This window comes from Hetaerina americana, unplaced genomic scaffold (assembly GCF_022747635.1).
Source record: "Hetaerina americana unplaced genomic scaffold, ioHetAmer1.1.p SCAF_5, whole genome shotgun sequence".
Taxonomy (NCBI): Eukaryota; Metazoa; Arthropoda; class Insecta; order Odonata; family Calopterygidae; genus Hetaerina; species Hetaerina americana.
Genome location: NW_027287095.1, coordinates 87,968,371 through 87,990,456, shown reverse-complemented (window position 1 = coordinate 87,990,456; position 22,086 = coordinate 87,968,371). Strand labels below are relative to the sequence as shown.

The following is a 22,086-nucleotide window of genomic DNA, read 5'->3' as shown; positions in this document are numbered from 1 at the left end:
ATTCAGTTAAAAACATTTTCAATGGCAAATGCCAAAAGAGAAAGAGTAAGATTTCTTTTCCACCGATTGGGAATCGAAATTAAATTATAAAGAACTAAATCAAATTTCCCTTTGAGGTCGATACACTTCAATGGGAGAAGGAAAGCCTCCCGGCACTTAGCTCACTTCCGACCACGGCCACGCACTGACGACTCACGGCGACCACGGCAATTGCGGCCTTTGCGTCGCAGCCTTTATGGAAAGGGGAAGCTTACCTGAAAACATAAAATAGAGTAAAGTTAAATTAGAAATAGTTGACAGTAAAATTCATGTACATGCACCATTATATTACCAAGCGAAGAGCTATTTCCATGGCAACGGATTAGACGTTATATCAACTGATATAAGGACTCTCACCGCGAAAAATACATCGTTGAGTTTCTCAGAGATTCGAACCCTCATCTCTCAATAGGTGATCTAGTCCATTCAAGATATCTGCTCGACCAAATCTGATTGCAATCAATTAAAATTTCATTTCTCACATGCAATATAAGTAATATGAAGTTTTACGTATATTAATAAAGGTAGTAGAACCCCCCATAAAATAAAATTTTGTACTTTCTACATTTTGTCACTTTGGATTACGTATCGATAACTTCGAAATGCACAGTTGATGATCCCTCAGAATTTTTCAACGTTTTACATATTTAGCTGTAGCATAAAGCTAAGATTTATCAGATTATCTACACGACAATCTACATTCTTTCCACATAGAAATAAAATATGTGGAATGAATGTTTAACATACGCAAGAAAAAACGAATCTCAACCGAGCAACTTGGACGTTAACGCCATATTCCCACGAAAATGCCTTGATTAGAACTAACTTAATCGTCAATAATACCATACGATTAAAAAATTAATAATTAAATAATAATTATGATTAACCGTAGTCACTATTCATCGATTTATTGAACATTTTGTGGGCCACCAAATTGATAATACGAATATATGAGCACATAACATTGGCTCTTTCTTCCTGTTCTTGAAATGTGAACACACAAATGTCATATCGAAAAGTGATTGGCAGCTAGGCTTAATTCTACGACTAGGGTACTCCGTCGTGTACGTGAACGTGTTCTTTTGACGTGCTGTTTATCTGTACTAAGAAGGAAGACGCGCGCAAAACTCATTTAAAGAAAAAATAGTGGGTCTACCGAAAAATAAAAATTATTTTTTTACCAAAAAGGTACGGGATCAGAATATAATGATTTTTTGAACATATCGACTACCGATTGCCATTAGAGTGTTAAACGACCACCGTTTTATCGCCCACCCGCCATCTCCCACACGCAGCACGGCCCAAGGAAGGGGGCGGGCTTAAGACGCGCATGGATTACTACAACGCACAGGAAGGAACTTCCGAAAATTTTCCGCGGACGTACTCCGTCGTGAAATCTGTAATGTCCGCACCTCCGTTTGAGAAATACGAGACCGCTAAAGACCCCGCTAGGGAATCCTCCTTTTTTTTATTGCGACCTAACAATGGGCACTTTCCCTCCCCCCCTCCGTTCCCCAGCGAGCCAGCCTCCCCATCCCCCCTCTTGACCCCCTCCCCCTCCGTCCTCCTCCCACACGGCGCGGTTTCCTCACCTCCCCCCGAAAAGTGGGTCGCTCCCACACAATAACAACAGCAGAGGCGGCGAGAAAGGGAAATATACGTAGCAAAGGCCTCTCGACTTACCCCCCAACGAGGTGTTTTTCATTGTTGCCCCCGCCATCCCCGCTCCCGATTGCCTCCCCTCCCCACCTCGTTAACCCCCGCCCCACCCCATACCATCCGTTGCCTTCAACAACTTGGACACTTGTTTCTTAACCCGAAATTCGAGTCGCTGCTTGGGTGCCTCTGCGACCCTTCTGGGTACGGGGGATGGAAATGTTGGACGGGGAGGCGCCTGGGATTCGTTCGGTGAGAAATTAAGAAGAGGGCGATTGGGGGAGGGGGAGGCGGAAGGGGAGGGGACACGTCCTGTTACAGAAAACTGCGCAGGAAACGAACGACTCTCGGCTTAAACGCATCTGGTGTCGGACGTACAAGAGATTATTCGTTTACAAATTAGATTTTGAGGGCGCTTTCCCGACAATTTCATTGACACGGGATGCAGTATTTCAGGTCACGTGATTAGGGTAGCATTACGCAATCAAATGGGAACGGGGAATAACAAGTATTGAGTCGGTTATCATTGTTTTTAATTTTCCACATTCCTGGATCACCACCATCCCCGTTCTACTCCCCATGGGCGCATACTCTATCTCCCCATGCCGCTCTCGACGACCCCTTCTATTCATTGCATTGACGGAAAAATACGTGTTTCCACTAAGTCACTCGGTCCGAAGACTGACGGATGGATTCATGGATAGCTACTTGAAAAGGAAAAAAGAAATGAGTGCAATGGAAACCGAGTAATTTCATCGACGTCTGCCATTCTAAATCGTAGATTTGAGGGATCTATACATATATCATTATCGAATAAGTGTATCATTAATGTCTCTTCTCAAAAATATTTGCTCCTCTTTTGCTCTATACGATATAAGTGGTACAAATTAGGATTTATTAGAAGATTACAGGGTAAATGTGATGAAAAGTACGAAGAGAAATGTTATCTTTCGCTGGTTAGGCCTCATTTAAAATATGCATCCAGTACATGCATACATCGTATATACTTATATGCATATGGGATCCTTACAAAGGTGGATTGATTGCCGAGCTGGATCGCATGCAGCGTAGAAGAGCTAGATTTGGCAAATGTTGCTATGATAAACTTAGAATCGTATCCAAAATAATAGAGCATCTAGGCTAGGAATCATTAATGGAGCGAAAGTTAAATTACAGATTGAAGCTCTTGCATTGATGGGAAGGGCGTCTCTTTAGCAGTGATAGCAAAGATTTATTATTACCCCCATCCTAGGTAGGAGAGATCACATCAATAAAATTAGAGAGATTAAGCGTAGAACAGATAGATTTAAGATGTCATTATTTCCACGAACGATAAGGGATTGGAATAACATTGTCCGACTGCAGTAGGGGTTAAAATATTCGGGTCAAAATTAGTCTGTATGTATTCACCCCCTGCTACACATCCTAGCGCTGGCTCGCAGGCCAATAAAATATCGAACTTTGGAAGTAAAATACTTCACTAAATTACATGGCACTGCATCTAGCCAGAAACTTGCATATTTTTGCGCTAGCTACACTCGTGCAAGGCCTTTTTCTTATTACTTGTCATTGGCATTAATGCGACTTCAAAGTTTTCTCTAGGAGGCATCTATACCATCAAATATGCATTTGATTCTGTGTATAAACTGTATCCAGCAAGTGAATGAGTGATTTTTTTTATCTACAGCATGTCGGTGTATGTATTTCGCTTTACAGCAGGCGTGTACTCGAAACGTGGCACAAAAACATGTCTACGGTACATACGCGAACGAAACTGTGTTAAACTCGGCATTGTAATTCTAGCGTGAGGACCTTGGATGATGTAGCTGTATGTATATATATATATATATACTATATATATATATACACATACACATTTATATATATATATATATATACCTGTATATATATATACATACACATACACATTTATATATATATATATATATATATATATATATATATATTTATAGTAACGGTGACACGTTAAACATATGACATGCACGTGGTTCATTCCCACCAACGAGACGTCTTAACACTCGTTCGACAATTGTTGTCTTGACAACTGAATCGCCGTGTGGGGAGCTAGGCCTTCTCGAAGAATCATTTCTTAAGTAATCATTGACGCTCGTAGTAAAACAAATATATCATCGCCATATCTTGTCTAGGAAAAACGGACAAAGATAATGAAATGCAATGAAGACACACTGGAAGAAAGCAGCGCCATCCGCCGGCGATGCACTCACCTTAAGTGCGCTCCTAAAATTGGCATCTTAGCGATGAATACGATGAACACAATGGTCAGGGGATGGAAAAATTTCTCCGAAAGTGGATTCCGTGAATGGCCACTAATTAATGATGTCCATTGCGGGAGGGGGAGCGGAAGTCGGGGGTGGGGAGGATCGCTTACTCAGCTGGTAGATCGAAGAAGATACCGCCATACGTTATATCGAGACACAGGTAATCAAACGGACAAACTAAGTCTTTTTTTGGCCATCCTAGCAGTATTAAAAATTGTGCTGGATCTCCCGTTAAAATGAAGAAAACCTGTAGGAAAGCATGTCTGGGAAAAGAAATCCGTGCATCCTGAAACCTGTTACAAATTCATTCCTACCGTATATAGACTCGTAGAGGCAGATACTATAACAATGGAGGATCTAGTCAGATAGTTGGGGGGGGGGTGTCACAGGGGGGCCCTTGTATGGGGAGAACACGTAGGCAACATTTGTGGAGCTGCATTTAAAAAAACCGATTCCATCAAACGAATGGTTGGGTAATCATTCAAATGAATAAGCTATTAAGAGATGTGCTAAAAGTTTTGGCTAAACTTCGCGTCTAACACTCGATTCGAGTGTTTGGGACTCTTCGCAGGAATTTAATTCGGAATTAGACGGGTTAAAAAGAAAGGAAAACTTCCCTTTTCATGTAGAAACGTCGCGGACTAACAGAAAGCGTCACATTGGCGGTATTGGATGGCCAGGGTTGGGAACCACCAGAGCCACGAAACCATGAATGACTGGAAATGAATCCAATAAAAATAATTCGACCTTGTTGCCCACACAGGAGGAACAATTTTATTCCCACATTGAATTTGCAGAGTAGACCACATGGAGGAAATTACTGCCGAACAGAGCGAAATACAGGCTCCACTATAAAAGCGAGGCTCATTCTCTGGGAAATATATGTTTATTGTTGGTACTTGTGCAAATGCTTAAAATTCTTCAAAATACTCTCTCCCCCTGCATCAATACTCTTGCGCATACGTGTCTGTCACGCCTAGAAGGCACCCTGAAACTCCTCGATGGGAATGTCTCTCAGAGACATTGTAACATGCTTTTGGATGTTATCCACGGTCTCCCAATGCTCTCCTTTCAGCTCTCTCTTCAGTCGGGGAGACATAAAAAAGTCGCAGGTAGAAAATTCGGAACTGTAAGGGGGCTGGGGGACCACCTGGGGGTGTGTTGCTCCGGGCCAGGATGTTGGTAACGATGAAGGACGTGTGGCTGGGCGCTCAATCGCGACGTGTTATAAAGTCGAAAAACACACTTCACGCGGAGGTAAGTCTTTCCGCTCAGACTGCTCGGAGCAAACTGGCAGACGGCTGCGTTGGAAGGGCAGACCTCCCACCACATTTTCCGACCGGTTTTACCGTACTGCTATGGATAGTCGCGACACAATAAAATCATGCGCATTACTTTCGTAATAGACCATGTACATAATCCTTTTTCCCACGCCCGCATTTCGTAACCATATGTTTAGGAACAATCACGTGCTAGCGTTTGAACATCTTGGAATTAGGAGCAATCACTTAGGCACATTTAAACTTCTCTATATTAAAAACCATTCGAAATCTAATTGATCGTTAATGCCTCTAATGTCTAATGTGTGTGGTACGCTCAACCCAGCTATTTAAACACGCCAGGAGTATGTGGTGGGTGAAAATGACAACCCTGGGAAAGGAGGGGAAGGTAAAGCAAAAGATCCTGATGATTAATGAGGGAGCTTCGTCGCTCTTTCCCATCCTTCCAGATTTTGACCCGCCCACGCCCATGCTGTGTGCATATTGCTGTTTTCGATGCATGGGGGCAGTTAGTGTGCGCACGTAATTTGTCACGCAGCATGTCGAACATAAAATAAATAATTCCGACAACGAATGTTACCAAAGTGAGAAGACGACGTATTTTCCTATTTTCGAAAATATAAATGAGAAATGTTGGAGGGCAAATAAATCCTATCCCTAAACTGGAATCTGTATTGAATCTGAAGTCTGCATACAATCGGGATTATTCGTATTTGCGTCAGTAGTCGAATTCATTCATTTTCAAGAAAATTATGGATGAGAGTGAGATGTGTCCTTAGAACTCTCAAATACTGTTAGTAAATTAGCTCAAGGTAGACTTTTACCTTTTACATGTTTACCAAGGTGAAATTTTTGCACCGTGAACATAATTTTTATGAGTAATGTTTTCTGTATCAATTTTTGTGCTTCAACTTTGAAATTATCCAGTACTAAAACCGATGTGACTCATGGCGAACAACCAAAATGTTGCAGTCAATGAGTCGATCAGTTTTCTTCGTTTACGACATTCAATTGCTTCACAGAGACAAACTGCTCTCTCTCGTCTCGAGCTCCTCAGAAAGGCTTTTATGATTAAGTTAGTTTTCTGGAGGTTATAACTTCGATTGTCCTCTCAATTAGACAGACTCCTGACATAAACTTTCCTCAAAGCATTTCCGCCGAGTGCAATGAAAACTTTAAAGAAAAAGTAATGAAGGCTTAAGGTATACTCTGCTTTCCTTCACAAATGAAAAATGTAATTTTCATTACGCGTAAAACGGTATGACTTATAATTTATAAGATTAAATTAAGATTCGTGTGTCACCGTAGCCCGGCGAAGCGAACTAAATACGAGGCCCCGATTCTCCGGCAGTTCATTTACTCTATCATAACAACAAACTCTCCATTTCATGTCATAAATGTTAAAGTTGACTACATACTAAGAGTGAAGAAAAGGAATGCACGAAATGAGAGAGAAAGGTGAACGGAATAAGTCACGAATAAAAAACATTGGTTGTCACAGAGGGCATCGTAATCGAGCGCACACATCTTCGAATTCAGAATGCTGCTGATATTTCTATGGTGAAAACAATCTAAAGCGGATCTGATGAATGCCATTTTTCCATGGAACACGCGTTGATTGGACCTTCAACTGAAATGCATCTGATATTCATCGTCGATCTCAAATGCTCTCGACCAGGAGACCGCCCTGAAAATGGAGGCCACGTCAGGAGTGGATGGCACCAGAAGTGTCATGGCGACCTTCCTCCTCTTTGTCCACTGATGAGCCGGAGTCGCTCATGTTTGCAGAAAAAGGATTTGGAAGAGGAACTAATAAAACTTGGCAAAAATTCAAGCGCTTCTCTAATTCAGGTATCCCTCCATTTCTGTTTTTACAATTTTTCACATTGATGGAAATTCTCTTAGGAGCTGCCAAGGGACCATTGGTCTGCCAATCTTTACATTGGATGGATTAAAAAAAACAGTAATTAAACCGAAGGTTGGTTTGATAATTTTGATTATATCTCACTTTATACTAAGCTCGACGGTGCGTGAAATTTAAGCATCAAGTTTGTTTTGCACCACCTGTGATTTCCCGAGAAAATCTGACCCTTGATGAGTGACATAGCATAGTGGTGCTCGAGCTAAGGTTGCCCCGAGGAGGTTACCGCCCGAAATCGAACACGGTCCCTCCGGTAACTGCGGGCCCAGGGGAGATTAATCGAGGGTATCATTGCCTAACTATTCATTTTACTTGATTATTGAAGACCCGTAAACCGAATACATTTAATATCACCAAAACTGTCACGTTTCAACTCTCATTCACTTTGAATGGACAAAACTATAACAAGAAAGACAAAAAAACTGATAACACGTAGTTTTTAGGTGAAGTCCACCAGTTTGACTTGGATTTGAGAGTGGAAATTTTCCGCAGGAGAAGAATGCCGGTGGTGAAGGCGGTCCGTTTGCAGTGGGCGGGTCCCTCCAGAGTCGCCCTCCTCAACTCACTCCCCTGATAGGCACACACACCCCCATCGACGGAGATCTTCCCTTTCACTTCCCCTCGGAGGGCACAACAGAAGAAGGACCCGTGGCGCAAGGGCCGTCGAAGGAAACGATGGCTCTCACTTCTCGCGACCCGCTCGCAAACGTGACTCAAGAGGGGCATTCCCAATTGGCGACGGCACGGTCACGGTCTGCTTTCCCCTCTCCCACACTTCCCTCGCAAAAAAATGCACGAAGGAAGCTCTTTAATGATAGTAGACGGGACGGGAAATGGACGGCCCACCGTGCGGCGCGAGGGCCGCAATACTCGGCGAGTGAGAGATACGTAACTCGGGCGCCAGTATTTCTGACGGTTGCAGCACAAAAGGGAACGGTCCGCATTCCTTAGGAGAAGAGATTACTTTCTGACGACGGTTACTTTCTTTTCTAAATACGTGGGATTCCACATAGAAACGATTCAACGCGTCGGAATGGAAGAGAAAAACATTATTCAATTATCGATATCGATGCCAGCGATATCGAAAATATTTCGATATCGGGCTCATACAGCCCGTCGTTCACGCAGAATCCTGCATGAAGAATTTCCCGGCCGCTTGATCTCCTCACGAGGGGGATGTTCCGTGGCCCCCTCGCTCCTCGGATTTGAGCCCATGTGATGTTTTTCTTTGAGGATATCTCAAAGCTGAGGTTTACAAAGTTCGACCAAGGCTATTGGAAGCTCTTGAGGATGCAATTAAAGATGCCATCCCTGGAATAACGCAAGATATGCTGAGAAGAGTTTTCGAAAACTTTTTTGAACGATTCAACGTGTGCATCGCTCAACAACGTCGGCCCTGGATGAAATAATTTTCAAAACATAGTGGAAATAAAATTACATTAACCTAAAATTCAGAAATAAAAACTTTTTTTTAATTATATGGGTTGTTTTTTTACAACAGTTCACCCGTCAAATAAGGGAGTCCATTCTGCTTCACCCTGTATAATCAGTCCAGAGGTGGCACTCTGCGGGGAAATGGACGGAGATTTTCGGACAACATTGAAAAGGGTCACGCTCGACACTAGCGAGTGCAGAAAATAAGACATCGCTTCCAGAAAAGTCATATTTTTATAAGTTTGCAATTATTATCTTGGTTTTATTTAGCTAAGGAAGAAAACGGAAACGGATAACAGATTACCAGAGTAGGTGCAACTTTTTACCGTTAAATATTTTGATATTTTAAAGCTAACAAATTAAATGAATAGGAATCAGTTCTCAACGTTGCATTTTTACTCTAAATTAAACGTCATAAAAACTCTTCAATGTCCACATGAACGCGATTCTTGTGTCGGGTCTTGTGACTGCAATTAAACCGTTACTGAAACTCAATCAATACGGTAACCTTGAAAACTCCTTGGTATTGATCCTTTTGGGAGAATCTTATGTAATATCGATCCGACAGTATTTCCTTAAGAAGAATTAACTAACTTCTGGCCATAATTTTTATCATTTCTTTTAAGTGTAGTCTATCTGATGTTTTCGATGTTCCCCGAACACTAGGAGCACTGGCTTCCCCGAACGATTTTCTTGCCACGGCACGTCTTGCAATCACAAAAAAGCCAAGGAGCTTTACGAGGAAAACATCTTTTGATGGGCATTATTTCCCTCATCAGTTCTTTCTGCCCTCATGCACGCCGTCCGGAATTCCTGTTCCCCTCTCCCTCTTTCTTTCGCACTTGCCTTATTTCCTTCCCCTCCCCCCTTTCACCCGTCTATCACAGCTTACAACACCCTCCAACATCTCCTCCGCCAACATTTCTGGATACATCGAGTTTCCCGCGACTTCCTTCTAATTCAACACAACCTAAAGTTGCTGCTCTTCTTAATTTTATTCCTTTTTTGTCAAGCTTAATTTATCCATCTTAATTCATCACCACTTCTAGAAAATACTGTCAACTACAAGCCTTACAATTTCCTTAGCGATCTGGTTTCGAAACCATATAGCGTCACGCTCCATATTCAACAGACTCTACAAACGTTTCCTTTGCGTCCTCGCTCAAAAGAGTTCTTCTTGCCATACATTCCGCACTAGGTCGGTACGTTTCGATAAAAAAAGGTCGGCCGACAAACGAAGGCCAATTTTCACCGCATTATCAGGCCATAACATATTACTGGAATAACATTATTGGGACAAACGCAGTCCAGCCTTGAGGGAAGCTCCTTCAATTGCAACATTTAAAAACACTCCTAAAATTACAGCAGAATTGCAAGTAAAACACTTGAGGAGCTCGCGGTGATCTCATATTCTCACAACTATTAGTCAGAAATATCCACTTCACATATTAATCTTACTGCTCAAATCTCACTTCTGGTGATCGGTTATAGCCCCCCGCCACACGCCCTTGTGGCGGCTTGCGGGGTATTATGTAGATGTAGATAGTTGAATTTTATTAAAATTATCATTTATTGAAGTAATGTTTTTTTCTTTCAATCTCTTACTTCTGTATTATTAATCAGTCATTTTACTTTAATTAATTTTTCTCCGCATTTATAGGAGTATATTAGTTCTCCTTTTGTCTCTTCACTTATTTTTAATGAATTGATTTATTTCTTTAATTTCGTAAATTATAACATTAGAATTATCTATCAGTACGTTTTCACAGGTTTTTCTTATGCTCCTTCATGCGTGGCTGTTTTCCTGCAGTGGGTTTTTTCTTAAAGGATGAAAGCCTTAATCCTTACGTTTTTTCCCACAGGTTTGGATATTTTTCTACACTCTTTGCACTCGTGCATATTCGTTGTAAATCTACAGTCATTATCTAGTTATTTTTTATATCACTTGGCAATCAAATGTAATTATATTTTCATTGAATGCATTTGACGATGGGTTAGATGGAAGAAGAAGGGATTTCCACAGTTTCAATCTCGCCCGAATAAAGTAGATATATTATTATCAAATATTAAAAATCTACTAGCATAAATACAAGAGGCTATGTGAACTTTAAAAACATATCAACGTGATTAAAAATAAATACTTAATATTACCTTTCCCTATTTTCAAACGTATTACTACATCCCATCCTCTTTGTAATGGCCTTTTTTACTAACGAATTTTTTCATCCAATCCATTATCGTCCAAAATACCGCCTAAGTACGTAAACCTGTTTCACCTGCTCCAACGTTATAGCTCCTTATATTCATGTTTAACTTTCCTTCCGATTCTTTTATACCCTAATTACTATCCTCCTATTGTCACCCCACACCCCCCGCACTGATCCTGCAGTAAGACGCCCCTTGGTGAATAATCTCAGGAACTTCGCCGGCGTGTTCATTAAATTGCAAAACAGTCTCAGATTGCCACTGTTGAATTTTTTTACGCCCCAATTTGTTTTTATTACATCTTAGTTTCACCTAACGCCGGCAACATTTTAACAAAAATTACCGAGTCAATGGTTCTCATTGTAAGACATAATTTATGCTTTCTCAAATTTACCAATCACTATAGTAAGAGTATATATATTTTTTATTACCTTCTAATGCAAGTATTGCAGGCGAAGAAGGGGTAAAAAAATACAATTTTGAAATAAGTACTTTTTTTCTTTTACAATTGCCTTCCATTTACGTCGAAACGGAACATCCGGCATATACGTGCATACCTCTTATTAATCGTTTTATTTTGCCCCTCGGCACGTCAGTTCGTCTTCCATAGCGCCACGTGATGTTTACTCGAGGAGAATATAACGTGCAATCGATCCGCTTGCGGCGTGTGAAATATTTGGCCGATGCCATTACTCCGATGGAGGAGGTTGTACATCGTATTGGTGGGTGTTCATGCATATCCCATCCTAGAACTACCACCATGGTGGGCAATCTTTTAAATTTGAAGAAGACCCTATATAGGCATTTTCTGGTCATTTCTCGGCGATTCCCTTGCACTCTCCAGGCGCGCACCTCACCTGATTACGTAAGCTCACTGCCTCGCTGCGTCGATCTCAAGCACAAGCATTCATTCCCCTTTCTAGGGAATATTTTTTGGCTTCACTTATCTCCTCCGATTTAGACCAAGTATTTGATCCCGTGTTATTATCTCATTTCCCTGCTTTCTTCAACTGGCATCTTGTCTCTGTTCATTTCGCAGCGAGCGGAACACTGGAAAGAAATTGACTGAGATCTGGCGCAAGGTTTCCTAAGCTCATGCATTTTAATTCTTCTCGAAAGGACTCGCTTCGGAGTAGGTTCATAATGAGTTCCGTAATCCTTTACACGGTACCACTAACTTCAGTGAGTCGCGGTGGTCTAGATTCCATCTTCCTGTCAGAAAATCGCCCTCCCCCACTCCCGCCCCTGGTTTGGTCTTGGAATTGGGACGCCCAAGTCTCAGCAGAGAGGGCGTACGAAATGGCCGAGGCAACATTTTTCCCAAAGACGACGACGCCGTCTTCGAAGGAGGTGGCCTCCTCCTCTTCCGTCGGTACAAAACCGTGCCTATTAGATCGCCTAATCACGTGCTCGCCCCGATGCTAATGACCCAGAAACGACCTAGAGGAGCCAGCAGTATAATCTCTTCTTCTTCCCTACTAGAGTTCCCCGCTTCTAGTAGTGAATAGGTGGATGATGGATCGTTCGCTTGTTCTTGATTGATTAGTTCGTCGCTTAATTAGATCAGATAGACTAGACCGTCACCTGGAGGAAATTATAAATATTCGGAAAAATGATTTTGTGTTCATTTCCAGTGAATCTTTTTCATTACACAGCCATTACAAGGCACTGTCATGGTAAAGTTTGTCAAACCTGTTGATGGCCATGTTTCGTTAAAACTCTGAATGAGAACAATACAGATATTTGAACGAAAATGGACACCGAATTCCTTTAATTCAATAGAAATTCGGTCATTCGATAAACCAGCGATTAGCCTAACTACACATCCTGTATACGAGAGAGTTCGCTCATTGAAGAAACGTGGTTCTACCCTAGACTCTGGAACGAGCGGTATGGGGTGAACTCTTTTAGTTTCCCGGGCAGAACTCATTGGATTTTACTACCTCAAGAACCGAATAACTACCAAAAAGCTTACACGTCCAACCCCTTGATGGACCCAAGTGTTATCTCTTCTCTATTTTCACTTTCGGAGGGTGGAAAATCTCAGTATTGTCCAACTGGTATGTGCGCCATTTCAAATACTAAAGCAGTACATTTAGATTCTTCGGTAAATGGTTTTCTGCTTGATGTAGAGAAATTCATTCCCTATGGATGATTATTCCGTGAATAAGTTTCTTTTGAACAGTTAAAATCCATATTTTTCATTGTATTAAATATTTCTCGCCTGAAAAGTCTAAACTTCTCCATGCGTCGACTTCAAAATTGTAAAGAGAAAAGGGTTCTTCGCCCAATCGCAGTCATGACAGTGCGATTTGAATTTTTCTCCTCTGCTAAAACTTTCTCGCGCATACCCCTCGCCTCGAAAACCTATGATCACAAAAATGTCATCAATATATCGTGAGAAGAAAAATAAATATCGTAACGATAGTATTAACGGTAGGATGGAGCGAAGAAAAAGAAGAGAATAATTTCAAATGTGGCGAGTATTAAGTCAGTGATACGGTGTGGAGAGAGTGAATCCATATGGTAACCAAGCCGCGGTGCAATCCCGACCCCTTAGCGTGGTATACTATAACTCCGTCCGAAAATCGTCCGTAACCGCTTTGGCCGGTGAAACTCACTTCCGGCGGTATAATACCGACCGGCAGTGGCATTCTGCCTTTCGTAATCGCTCCGGGCGGTGAGACTAATTCCGGACGGTATCATACCACAGGTTGATAGAACTCCACCGGCGTTAAGCGGTTCGCATTAGCTCTCATAATGTTGGCTGAGGGGAGGTTAGCCAGTTTAAGGGATCGATAATATTTAAAAAGGTTACGGCCTTTTACCTAGTTGACAAATATATGAACTAAGACTGCAACGAAAAAATCGATACAGCGGTATTTAGCGGGCTTATTGTAGATGTATATTGTAAATTTTAAAAACAAATTCAAACATAACCGCATAATCATTTATGACAGGAGATGCCAAAATTTTGTTGAAAGACCAGCGCTCTTGAACAAAAGTATCATTTTCACTGTCCAGGAAGGTTTTGGAATTCATTAGAAATATTTTAACCTAAAATTGGCCGCTAAAAATTCCTCAATGTTTTATCACGTGAAATTCACTTTCGATGAAGGATTTTGTGAAAATATGCACAGGTGAGCAATATTGGCACTATTACAATAGTGCTCCCTCGCTCAAGATGGGTAAAAACAAACATTGACAAGAAGTGGTTGATTTAAAATGCTTGTCTAATCCGAACATAGCATGTGTTATCATTATCGATCGGATTACTTTACTTGGGTAATTTAAATTTAAATCGCAAGCCTTTAGGAGTTCCCAAGGGAAGTATTATCGAACCTCTTTTATTCATACTTAACGTTAAAAACATTGACTCTGTAGTCACTAGTAAGATACGTTTATTTATCGACGATGCAGTGATTTACAGAGATATCCGTAATCCTGAGGGCACAACAGATCAGATGGTCATAATGCTATACAATGCTGGTGCGACACTTGGCAATAAGAATTTAAACTTAAAAAAGTGCGTAGTGATAAATTTGTGGAAAAAGAGCAATTCCCTCCGGAACACCTGCCGCATCGGAAACACCGAAATGGAATGCGTAGACTCGATGAAATACCTAGGCGTCACCCTCACTCAAGACCTCTCCTGGGTGAAACACATTCGGGGAATAAGTGGACATGCTACTAAAAAAATCAAGATTCATCAATCTAAAATAATATCTTACATCTCTTCTAAGGAACGGTTACTTATCTAGCGATACTCCATGTAGGATCGAATTAAAATACTTGCTGATTACATAAACACCGTCTGGTAAAAATCCAAATGTTGGTACGTCTCATGCATCATTATTTTTTTAACCTTCCATTTCCTGCTAAGCAGCTTAAGAGCACATGAAACTCGTTTCCTCGACTGAATTATCATCTCGGCGATCTCTCCACTGTGAATTAAAGTCCCTATGATAGGGTCGTGAGTGTGTTTGATTCGCTCTCTCGGACCCTTTTCCCGAGGAGGGCATGAGCCAAAGGGGCAGAAGCCAACCGTCTCGGGCAATGTTGCCCATCGCCGTGTCTCCGAGGAAGGCGTCGCCCGGTCAGGTGGAAGGAAGGAATTCCGAGTGCTACCTCGGCCGACTTCGACCCCACCCCCCTTCCCCCCACCCTCCCCACATGGCGGGCTTATTCCCTTTCTTACTTTTTTTTACTGGGCCGCCGGTCACGTGGTCCCGGGTAGGAGTGAACGGTAGAAGGGGTCTCGTGTGGGAGGAGTCCAGAGGCGGGATTTTAAGGACCGGGCTGACCTCGTTCGACGAAGTCTGGACGAGGACCTCGAGCACTTCCCAGCCGATTCCGGTGAGAACAGTGCTACGCGCACCATCGAAGTTAACGAAGGGATATGCATCATTACAATGCGTTTGCTACTCACACAGGCCGACACCCAAGGGTTGACGTGTGGGGGGTGGGAGGTCGGACGGCGCCAGAAGAAGTGACATGGGCGTCTATTAATTGAGATCTCAAGGATTGTTTCGAGTTTTCTCGACTTGCGAAGACATTTTTGATGATAGACAAGAATCCAAGGATTTTAAACGAACGAGATACTTGATACATGATCATGAGACATGAGAGACACATAGCTTTTACCTAGTTGATAGATGTATGAACTGATACTGCATCGGAAAAATCGATACAGTGGTATTTAGCGTGCTGAGTATGTGTAGATATTTATGTGTATATGCCAAAATTGTGTAGAGAGGCTGTCGTTCCTGAATTGAAGTATCATTTTTTTCACCGTCCAGGCAGGTTTTCAAATTTATTAGAAATACTTTCACTTAAAATTGGCCGCTAAAAATTCCGCAAAGTTTCACCATGTTAAATTAATTTTCAATGAAGAATTTAAGGAATAGCATGATATTAATCGATAATGTATTCACATAGTAAACTGTTAGGCGTGACTACCTGGAGGGTAGAATACCCAAAAATATACCTCGGTCCAAGTCTCGGGCAATACCTCCGGCTAACGCCAGGTTGAGTGATTCTCTGGATGACTTCCAGAACTTATTGTCAACCGAAGGCTATCCTGAAGTGAAAGGAACCAGTCTTCTTCTACATCAGAAGTGATATATCATTTCTCCATATGGCTCACTTTACGGTGAACTTCGTTCTTACGTAGATTTCAGTTTGAAAGATTACAATCTTTGATAAACAATTGAAATCTTTTTACATTATTTCTATTCGTTTTTACAATACTTGTCGAAACTTCTTATCTATCGTCGCCTATCTTTACATGTCCATGTGGTAATAGAATTTCCCCTTCTTACTTTTCAATCCTGCATGACCTGTCTTGTTATGGTGGAGGCCTGTCGTATAGTAAAGTGTACAAATTTGCACTTTATTTCATAGATTTTTACCAAATAGTTTTCCCTTTCCCCTTCCTCTCCCATATCCTCCCTTATCACTTTTACAATTCCCACCTGGTGCTTGCACCCCCTGCCACACATATTTGGTGGATCGCGGGGCATGTATGTCGTTTTCAATCCATTTAACTCTTTGCTAAAGGATATTTTCCCATTCATTCCATTTCCGACCTTCCAAGGGCTCCCCTAGGGCCCGGCTTTTACAGGTTCATTTATACACAGTGATAGTCTCAAAATGGTGAGGTTCGCGGTTGTTTCCAAGTTGATGAAGAGCTGATACCCTCGCTTCTAGTCTTTGATATTTGAGAGCTTACCGTTCTATACTTCTTGTCACTATAGCCACGCTTCCGCTTGCTATTTCCATGGCAAACCCATGTGCGATGACCCCACGCCGTCCGTCATCAATCAACTTGACCATATGATCTGCAGATGACTTGGCGCGTAGGCCCCAGCTGAAGTCTAATTTCATACAGCGTGGCGTAGGCCCTATATCGCGCTTTTTTAAGACTATTTGCTTCGACTGTCCACTGACCATCTGATGATAAACTAAATATCCGTGAAGTGATACCCTACATATTCTACTTTACTTGGCACAAAAGAGATATTTCGACCAATCCTCTTTAAACAGGAATGCGGTAGGCAGTCCAGTTTTGAACATGATTGGTGGACATTTTCGACACTTAAGGGCAGCACTATCCTGGTCTCTTTACTGATATTCCATGGTAGGGATTGATATAATAAGTATCAAAATTACTAAGTCTTCTAAGGACGTGAAGAAGTGGAGTGATACTTAGGGATAAAATAAAATTCGGCTTGCATCGTCAGATGATGCCTTCATGCAGTACGGACTCATAATTAACGCATTTGAAGTACTTGTAGACCAAGCTGTTTCCGGTATCAACGAATTTTGCAAGCACTTGAATAAGAAGCCCCCCTCCCGCTGAGTTTTTCATCCTCGCGAAGTTGCTATCGCTAGGAGTCTTTTAATTGCTCGAATTGTTCGACATTCTTTTTCTCACGTGGTGAAACACATTCAGCTTCCCTTAAACCCCTGGAGCGAAATATTTGACCATCACGGTCAACGGTAGAGGAGGAATGTCAACTGAAATAATATAAACTTTCTTTATATTAATATACATTACATTTAAATTAGCATAAAATTTGTAACATACGTTAAAAGAATTCATTCTCTCTTTCACCATTAAAGTTAAAATCATTCATTTTCTTTTAGTTCATGTCGCGACACACAATTGAATTTAGGGAATAAAAATCTGCAAGTGTTCCTTATTCCTTCTCAATTTCTAGGGTTGCATACTGAGTGATACTATAGTAGCCTGGTAAGTACAACATATGGCTTATGATAGGGAGGATCTTCAGGTTGACACGTCTGGACGCTCACGGCTAAATCCAAACTTCGTCATCATCCAAGCGTGCTAAGAGACCGAGGTATGCTCCAGGAAAGAAACGACTACATCATCTGTCTGAACACCGCAAGGGCTGGCTCAACACTGCCTGCACCGATAAACAACTCATGTTAGAGACTATTGTGGTTTGTGCCTTAGACCTTGACCCCATGCGTCAGGTGTGAAGCAATGGGTGTTATATTAAGCATGCATTGACGTATATAAACATATGAACGTTTCAAAGCACAATTCATAGTTCTCTTCGCTCCATACTTGCGAGAGTGCTCCCATTTTTGCACTGAGGAAGCATCTAAGCTGTGGATCTTGGTATTTCGTCTGCAATCAAAACGAAAATTTATTTATAGACGCTTTAAATGTTAAGCTGCTGCTGTTCTCCTGGTTCCTCATTCGATCATTTTCCTTATCGAATTCAAGGAAGCGTATATCCTTTTGGCTTTAAATAGAATTTATGTGGAGGGACTTTTTTTTCTTAATATGGCATCCGGTGGACATCGTGGTGAAGAATAGGGAAGGGATGAATTGTAATGGCGAGGGACGTCGCATTTAAGGCTATTTAAATGTTAAAGGAGGCTAATGACGTCCGAGAATATTCATAATTTCATTTGTACGTATTTCTATTCGCTCTTCAGTATGGTCCGCCTACATATTTTCTCCAACATTAAACATTTTTAAACTTCAGTGAGATAAATACATAAATATATCTATATACACAAATGTGTATGTATATACATAAAAAACTTGGAGAGCAACAAACAATATAGGAACACATAAAAAGAACACTCACAGGTTATTTCTTAATAATTTCGATAGAATTTAGCTCCGTCTCTCTCAGAAGAAACAGTAGTACTCTTTTTTATTCAACACTTCCGTGTTAGTTCGACGAAATCATCTAGATATATATATATATATATATATATATATATATATATATATATATATATATGTGTGTGTGTGTGTGTGTGTGTGTGTGTGTGTGTGTGTGTACAGGTATAAAAAATATATACCTACGGTGCAATAATACAAACAAATAAAATAGATAACACGTTAAAGGACACCTTTCAAAAAGTTTATAGTATTATTTTGCGTAGAAAAATAGCCAGTGCGTAATGAACATAATTTATATTAACGTGTGACATACATGTTTTGTGCAAATCTAATTTCGTTAATAGGCTAAGCAAATGAATATAATAAAGTAATTAAGTGTAAATTTGGGTTCAGGAAATTTATTATCAATTTCGTAAATAAGACTTAATACTTACGCTTGGATACATGCTTCGATGCATACATATGTATACTCGCTGAAACTTTAATGCTCTCCTAATTATCATGCGCTATTTTCATTATTTTGATGTGGATTATTACACCGTTAATTTATAAATTATTCTCAAATATGCCAAATCAGAGACGGGGATCGTCCGTTTCATTTTGAATGAAGAGGCAGGCACACCAATCGTTGGAAACGCCTCAAAAAGGGAATGAACTACATGGGCACATGGCCTTCTATACAGATAAATATATTCAGCAGTTCCCAATGATCCTACATTGATTCACTTTAAATTGTAATGAAGAAATATAATGCTTGAATAATTTTACTCTCTCAATATTACTGCCCTTCAATGGAATGAAGGAGAATTTGAATGGTTTAAAAACCTCCTTGGGGCACTAACGATTCAATAATGACATTTAACAGCGTAACATATTCACGTACGCTGCAACGAAATCTAGGTCGTCATAAAAATATTCTATGTAAAAAAGCAAAGTGGCTTCTTCCATCATGAAGGATTGCCACCATGTTATACCTGAAAATGTGTTGCTTAAAAGCCCACGAATTGGATCGCGTTCAGCGTAGAGGATCTAGATTTGTAAAACGTTATTTTGATAAACTTAGTAGCGTATCCAAATTATATATATTAGGGCAGGTAGGCCGGGAATCACGCACGGAGCGAGGGTTAAATTAGAGATTGAAGCTCTTGCATAAATTGGAAGGTCCCTTGAGCAGTGATGTTGAAAATGTATTATTTACACCCAACGAACAACGGTAGGAGGGATCATGTCAATAAAATTAGCGAGATTAAGTGTAGAACAGATAAATTTAAGATGTCAATTTTTCCACGAACGATAGGGGATCATAATGGCATTGTTCGACCGAGGTAAGGTCATGTTCGGGTGTGTGTTCACCCCATGTCACACACCCTAACGGTGGCTTTCAGGGTATGTATATAAATAAAATAAAATAAAACATAAAATTCGGGACTCGAGTATTCTCCAACTGACATATATTGCGATCCTTCCCAGCGAGGACTCGTCAGGTTATCATGAAGCGGATTCCTCCAATCCACCGCATCTGCTCTCAAATCTTTCCTCTCCTCTGGTCCAACCCCCTCCCATGCCGAGTAATCCAGCACCCTGAGGGCACAGCAGCAGAGCCGGCCCAGTGGAGAGGCGCCAAGCCCACGGGGGCCCTCAACAGACGTTCGGAGGTGTGCGCCACTCCGTGTTCTTCCCCTCCCCAGGCTCCGCTGGTCATTTGGGTCGCGCCACATCCAATCGAAGCAAACATTAAGGCAGTCGCGAGTCGCTTTTTTTCCCTCGCAGCGTGATCCCTGACCCGTGCCGTCGTAACTGGATCTCCGCCGTGAACTATTAACCGAAGAGAACTGCTAACCCTAACTAATTATCTGGCTAACAGTACGCCCTTAATTCTGTAAAGCAGATTCATTTAAAAAAATAATAATAGTTTTTTTTTTGTGATGAGCCAACGTAATGCCTCAAAGGATAATTATTTGAAATGACATTTTTTTCGTGATCCACGAGCATCGCTAAGGATGCTGTAAACATTACGGTACAGTACTGTACGTTACGTATTAGAAATGCACATTCAGATTGAGCAAACAGAAGGAAGAATCCATTTAATGATTATATGCCCAACTTAATGCGACCGCGTAAGGGTTCGATCGGTAGGGCGGATAGATTAAGTACTATTATCACTGTATGATATGAGCAGTTGTCCTGTACGTACATCTAGATACGAATGCGGTAAACATATGCAGGCATTAGATTAGGTAAAATATTGGATTCACGTCAGAAAAACAAGCGGAAGAATAAAAAACGATGCCTCGCTCGCTGCGCAAGTTCCGTGAGGAGTACCATTGCCATTATGGGCGAGCACTAGACCAAGGACGCCATCAATTTCCGCCAAATAACTGCGAACGCATATCTCACCGCGAAGTTTTCTCTTTTTTTAATGATGCCCGGGCAAATTAGGGGATTTCCGCTTTTTCATATTAAAGTTAAAAACTAGTCTTCCGTTAATTTAGTTAGTCGTGGAATACACACTTGCTAACCGCACGGATTACAATTCGACTGCGGTCAGATAATTAAAACACCCGTAGAAGACTTGAGACGCACAGGAAATAACAAGAGGTCACGCCAACGTCGCCTTATTAAGGTGAAGAAAAAAAAGTAAAAGCAATTAAACTCCATCCCCATTTACACTGACTATAAGGAAAAAAATACTGATTCTTTTCTGAATTTAAAAAAAGTCCCTACATCCATAAATACATTTGCTAGAGTAACTAGACATATTAACGAGTTCAAATGTACCAATTTCGACGTTAAAAAAATTCTCCCCGGCGGGGAATCGAACCCCGGTCTCCCGCGTGACAGGCGGGGATACTGACCACTATACTACCGAGGAACACGACATTCGGGAGGAAAAGTCTTTTTCAATTAATGCTACAGCTAATTAAAGGTAAAAGTGCATTTCCATAATTCCCTGATCGCCTATAACGGTTGTGAGGAAGCTGATGCCATATTAACAGCGACCATAGCTCCATCTGATATTGAATTCAATATTGCTGTTTCGCAAATTCTGAATTCTGGCATTTAACAAGCTTTGTATCTAACAGCCGTATACACTCATAAATGTCAAATAACTGCGAGCCTGGCGCGAAGCATGGATGTCAACGTTACTAACTCTGCCTCAGAATACGGCACCCAAGTAAGTTACATTGAGCACATAATGGGAATATAATCCTTACGTAATTCATTTTTAAAACACACTACGAACGGGAAATGGAGGATCATGAAATAGTAACTGTAATTTCAGCGTTAAATCCCGCCAAGAAGGATATAAAGTACTGACAGAAGCTATTCGATTTTTTACGCGATTTTCAAGTTTTATTGCATATACATCGTTTACACATTTACCTGAAGATGTTACGCTGTAATGAAACCTAGGTCATAATATGAACAAATATTCTATGAGGAAAATCAAAGTGTTTTCTTTCATTATGAAGGATTCCCGCCGTGTTACGCCTGAAACTGTCATTGATCTGAAAACATATTTAGTTTATTTATTCAATGATCCTAGTAGTCCAGAGTCAGGTCACTGAATTCATCAAAATTAAT

General features: G+C 41.0%; 1 protein-coding gene and 1 non-coding gene across 2 annotated transcripts in view; both read right to left on the bottom strand.

Moving 5' to 3' along the window:
- LOC139694276 (bicaudal D-related protein homolog) overlaps positions 1 to 22,086 on the bottom strand; it is a 329,317-nt gene that overhangs the window by 247,350 nt on the left and 59,881 nt on the right. The gene's annotated exons all lie outside the window — the stretch shown is intronic.
- TRNAD-GUC (transfer RNA aspartic acid (anticodon GUC)) lies at positions 21,302 to 21,373 on the bottom strand. Its single transcript has one exon. It is a non-coding gene; the product is annotated as a tRNA-Asp (tRNA).